Source organism: Frankliniella occidentalis, unplaced genomic scaffold (genome assembly GCF_000697945.3).
Source record: "Frankliniella occidentalis isolate FOCC.00 unplaced genomic scaffold, Focc_3.1 Scaffold13, whole genome shotgun sequence".
Taxonomy (NCBI): Eukaryota; Metazoa; Arthropoda; class Insecta; order Thysanoptera; family Thripidae; genus Frankliniella; species Frankliniella occidentalis.
The window spans coordinates 2,197,043-2,202,488 of NW_026267143.1; the positions used below are offsets into that span (position 1 = coordinate 2,197,043).

A 5,446-nucleotide genomic window follows, 5' to 3' on the forward strand; every position below is an offset into this window, starting at 1 on the left:
AATAAGGAAAAAAACAAATAGAAACTAGAACAAAATCAAAAAATTTAAAAGAAATGTTAACTCTTAAAAAATGATACTACAGAAATCCCCCCACAACATAATATAATAAGAAAAATATGGAGGATCAAATAGTCACACAGAGCCACTAGTTGTATTATACTTAGGAAAGAATGTACTGACAAAACAATGGCTAACCAAACAAATGTTCCAAACTCAAATTCGGCACCTTGAAACATAGTAAGTTTGGAAATGAAACATTTAGTATAATCCAGTTGAAACGGGTAAAAATTGAGAAGCAAAGAAAAGTGGTAATGTTATAAGTTTAAGGTGCACAACAACCAATAGCCTAGTCGAACTAAACGGCCTTACATAACCACAACACAAACTTTTCATGGGAATGATTTAACACGCTGTTCAAAGAAAAAATCCAGACAAAACAAGATTCGAAACTAAAATGATTTTACTGAGGTAACTTGTCCACAAGAAGAGAAAAGTGGGACTGGGCTTAAAAGTAGGTAATCTCAGAACCGTTAGGTATTTCTCGCAGGGATACCCAGGCATAACTCGACTAACCAAGGATTTTGTACACAAGAAACAAAGGGCGCCACTTTACATTTCCCCAAGCACTGAATTTCGACACGTACGCTGAAGTAAACGTTGTAATGAAGCACAGCCCAGTTCCTCTCGTCTCCAGGCTGAGAGTCCAGCTCGCTATTATGGCTGAGAGCTGTGCCAACGCCACCGCGTCTCTTTCTGGGTTTTGAAATCCTCGCCCCCCTCTTACCCCCACCACTCTGCGCAGCCGCAGCGCTAGTGCGACGCGACGCGAGGCGGGGAGGGAGGGGTGGAAGGGGGAGGGGAAAGGGAAGGGAGGCTCACCGGCACACGCACGTGTTTGTTTCGATTTGAGTTTGTGTGAGTGTATGCGTCTCTTTAAAGGTTTTCCGCTGAAGAGAGCGGCGCGGCGGTCCCCATGGTTGTTTGCGCACCGATCGAAAGCACACGGATTAAGGCTGAGGTTCACTTTCTGTCGAACAACACAACACGAGCGTGTCGTGCCACAGGCCTGCTTAGCACGACCAGTTCTGAATCTTTGCGAATACATCCCGGAGACCCACAACCCCCGTGAGTAGGTATCCGAAGGCGAGCGCCACATGTGATGTGCGGAGGCGCTGCGCCGTGCGGCTGGGCCACCAGCAGCTCCGCCCCGCGTTCGTGAAGCCTATCCTCTGTTCAACAGGCGTTGCGTCGGGTCCACTGCCGCTGCGCGATAGACTCCAGAGCTACTGGCGTTTTTCTTAACCATTCTCTTGCGTAACTGTATTCAAGAGCCGAAATTCAGAATAAAAGTACACGGCACCTTTTAATTGCCCAAATATGTAAAACATATCTTGAACATCGGGACTATGTTTGGTCGGTGAACAGGAGGGGAACAGTCTAACTAATAAATGACAGCAGCAAATTAAGTGATTCCAATTAGGTCAGACGGTCAGACTATGTTCCTAAAATCAACTCTTTCTGTGAAGGTTTTTCTCCCATTCCGAACGGCGGCCGGGGGGCCTCGTCTATCAGCAGCAGACGGGGGCAAGGCTGATAAGGGTTTTAAAAACCTTTCCGATCGCCTCGACTCGCATCGCTCCCTGCAGCTCTTTAAAACGTGCTGGGCACAAAGAAAATAATATCCGCGACACGATCTAGTCTGGCCGCCTCGTGGCGGACGCGCAGCGAGGGGAACAACTGCGATCCACGAGATGCGTTCGATAACGTATGCGTGGCTTTGGGCCCCCCGTCCCGTCGGTGCAGTTGAAGAAGAGCGGGCTCTGCACATTCTGCGCGCTCGCCAGCCTTCAGCCAACGCAGCAGACTCCGCGTTCCCGACGCTTGGCGAGTACGTACACACCCGCCCAAAAGCATCAAAAGGGCTCCGCGCACGTGTCATTGACTCCGCGGGCGGGTCGGGCCCCGGGCCCGGCGGCGACGGGCGCCGCGCAAGGCGAGGGGCGGGGCGGCTGAGGGCGGCTCGCGGGGCGGCGGGGCGGCGGGGCGCGGCGAGGTCGCCGAGCAGAGACAGCTGCACGACGGACTCATTTCACTTTGTAATGGCACCGCCAGGGGCTCAGCGCCGCAGCGCCAGCTCAGCTCGGTATAAGAGGGGGTGGCGGGGACGACCCCCCCCTCCCCCCAATCGGCTCTAGTGAGCCCCCTTAAAGGTAGGCAATTTGTGCCCCAAAACCCGTGTAAGTAGGCAACGCACTGTGCACCGCAGCCCCCCTGCCGCGCCTGCACGGGAGGGGGAGCCACTGGCAGCGGGGGCAGCGGCAACAAACTCTCTCACGGCAAGTGCGCCCGCAGTGCGGCCCGCAGTGCGCTCCCCTTCCGCTTCACATGCTGACCTAATCCCGTATCAGGTGTGTCAATCGCAAATGCAGGATAAGGGAGATCGACGAAGGAAGGAGGGGGGGGGGCGAAGGTGGTGACGGTGGCCACCGCGACTTCGGCTCTTACCGAGAAGTAGTAAGTGCAGTGTGTGTGTGTGTGTGTGTGTGTTTACCAAGCTGCGAGTGTGTCCCACACCAACGCTGCCCGCTTATCAAACAGCGCGAGTGCATTGTGGTACCAAGGAGCAGGCAGTCGTCATTGGGATTCCTTATCACTCTCAGCACTGCATGATGGGAGGTGGCAGCACAAACGGCAGTTAACTACAGAACGCATCGATAAAACGCATTGAGAAGAAAATGATTGTTCTTCCAATCAACAACAGCGGACCAACTTACTTTGGCCTACGTGACTGTCGCTAACGCGACGCGTCTTCCTGTTCCTGTAGCCTTTATCAGCATTGAATATTTTTCCTTTTTATTTTTCCTTTGTCGCGAAAGTAGACGCCTTATCTGTGAAACAGGGTGGGGAGCTTGTAGGAACTTGCCTCGGCCTGGGCTGGGCCCGTCTCCACCAGGTCTCCACAACGATGGGACCCTACTCCCCCCACCTCGGTCAGAGGAGAAAAGAGTTCGCACCTTTGTGATAAAGAGCCAACACGGGGTCCGGGTAGGCGTGGAAGGTGCGGAAAGGCCAGTAAAAATGCAAATAGCTGTTGCGCGCAATGCGCGAGCCTTTTAAATAAAAACCCAAGAAGTGTAAAGGGGCCTATTTAAAAGGACTGCTGATGGGCGGCGATCAGCTGATTCCATCGCTCCGGGAGGGAGCCCCCCCCCCTCCTTGCCCTATGCCGACGGGCCACGGTGCCACGCCCCCGCCCGCCCGCCTCGGTCGAGCCCAGGCTACCTGGCACCTTCCACCTTACACCCACACACACTGCACGTAGTATGCATGTATTCCGATTATAAACTAGATACTATAGCGGAAGTAGAACGGGAGGTCAGAGTGCAGACGACAATCCCACCCACACGCAGGCCGAGCCGCGATACTTCCGAGTTTCCGAAAGCTATCGCAGGCATTATGGGTGCGGAGCGGTGGTGGTGTTGGACGACCGGACGCGACGCGCACCGCCTCACCTGTCGGGCCGCATCCGCGTCGGCCGCGCCCCTCCCCCGCGCCCCTCTCTCTCTCTCTCTCTCTCTCACTCTCTCTTACAGCGCGCCGTACGCCCCGACGCGCGACGCGCTCCGTCGTATCGTCCAGGCCGGGTAGGCCGAGCGACAAGTGGAATGTGTCGCACAGGATGATGACGGGGCACAGGGTGGAGGGGCGAGGCTCGCAGGGGCGTGCCCTGTTGCGGGCTTGAACAGATTGTACCGCTTGCACCGCTTGCACCGCTTGCTCGGCTTGCACCGCTTGCACAGCTTGCAGTCGCAGCTTGCTCCGCTTGTGCCACTCAGAATCGGTCCCGGCCCCTGCTGCGTATGCAGTCCCGGATGGAGACGTGCGAGCGGGTTGCCGCATAGAGTACAAAAGTGCGCATCGTGACGTGAACCAGACACCCAGTATCCCAGTACAGCACGAGTCCGGAGTGTGTTACTGCAACTGTTGTACACATATGGGGACAAAAGGGAAGTTTGATAAATGTGACTCTCTCGCCTCAGTTCCGCCCTGCGCCTCGCGTCGTGAAATCACTCGCCATTTGCCTTGATCCCACCCAACCCCCAGCCCTGTTGAGGGCTCGACCCCTACCCCTACCCCCCAGGCGCCCTCGCTCATTTCTTCAATGACGGACAAGGTGAAGAGTCACCCCTGTTTGCCGTGCAGATACTCTGCAAAACCCAAGTGTCCATGATGTGTCTTTCTGCTTTCCACGCGAAATTTTTACTGAAGAATAAGTTCTGTGCACCTCGCTCGCCGAAAGTGCCAAACACACACCGCACCTCCTCACTCTGCAGACAGCTCAGTCAGCTCAGCCCGCTCTCTACGGCCGCAACCACTATGGGAGAGATTGCGATCAACCCGAGCGAACGGACGGAAATTACGTGTCGTTGCGCGCCCGTCCAGTCTGCAATGCGGGGCCTCCGGCCGGGCCTGGCCCGCGGCAGCTGTCAACCCCTCGACTCTCGACGCGACGCGACGCGACGGGCCGGCGAACAGGGCGGGGCGCCCATTGTGGCAAATCACCGGCAACAGTCACGGGGCACCGCAGGCACGGCCACCACCGGAACCACCTCTGGTTGGGCGGCACGGCAAAACCAGGCAAAACCACCTCAGCCGGCAGCCTCCTATCCTCCTCCTCGGCACCCTGCTCCCGGTGCGCCTCCACACCGGTGCGCGGCGCCCGCAGCGGTGCACCGTCAGCGACCGGCAGGCGTCCCGGCGCCACCCTCGCCCACCGGCGCGTGCAAAGCAGCTGAGCTAGCGCGCGCGGCGCGGAGTACGGGTCAATGCCTTCCCGGACCCCGCGCGGGGAAGCAGCGGCCTCTCCCAGAGTTCTCCCCCTACACACATCCAGCGCGCCAGGAAGGGCATCCTTTTAAACGCGGGGATAGCGGGCGCGACCGGTCTGGAGTTTAAATGGACGCGCGGGCCGAGGTTGCACCCGCGAGCTCCGCGTGCAGTGTGAATGACGCGATGTGGCAACGCAGCCGCGGGCCGCGGCGCTCTGCGATCGGCCGTCGCAGAGCTCGCGGTGCTCGCGGTGCGGCACGGTGAGGGAGCGGGGAGGGGGAGGGGGAGGGGAGGGTGTCATAATGAACATGAGGGAGAGAAGGGTGAGTGGGGAGGGGGAGGGGCTGGCTGGTGGCCGGCTGCCTGCATTATACTACAGTATGTACTGTCTCTACCAGAGAGCAAAGTACGAGGCAAAAAAGTGCCCCCAGATGGACAGGCTAAAACTCGACCGGAATAAGAGAAAGACAGGTTCCTCCACCTCCACCGCTCCCTGGTGCAGTCGCGGTTTTAAGTCCTGCTGACGGAAGGGGACGATTATCTGTGGGTTGCCTATTTTCAGGGGTTTCGTAGGACAAATTGCCTACCTACCCTAGGGGGTGATTTAGCTGACCCA

At 57.1% G+C, this 5,446-nt stretch overlaps 1 protein-coding gene across 2 annotated transcripts in view; it reads right to left on the reverse strand.

Moving 5' to 3' along the window:
* Nucleotides 1-808, reverse strand: part of LOC113202332 (fizzy-related protein homolog) — a 17,155-nt gene extending 16,347 nt beyond the window's left edge. The window contains exon 1 of one of the 2 annotated variants that reach the window (XM_026416508.2): nt 645-808. The gene's annotated coding sequence lies outside the window, so the exon portion shown is untranslated. Of the gene's footprint in view, nt 1-573; nt 590-644 lie in introns of those variants that run through there. The other variant, XM_026416509.2, reaches the window with a different exon arrangement.
* Between the last annotated feature and the right edge of the window lie 4,638 nt (nt 809-5,446).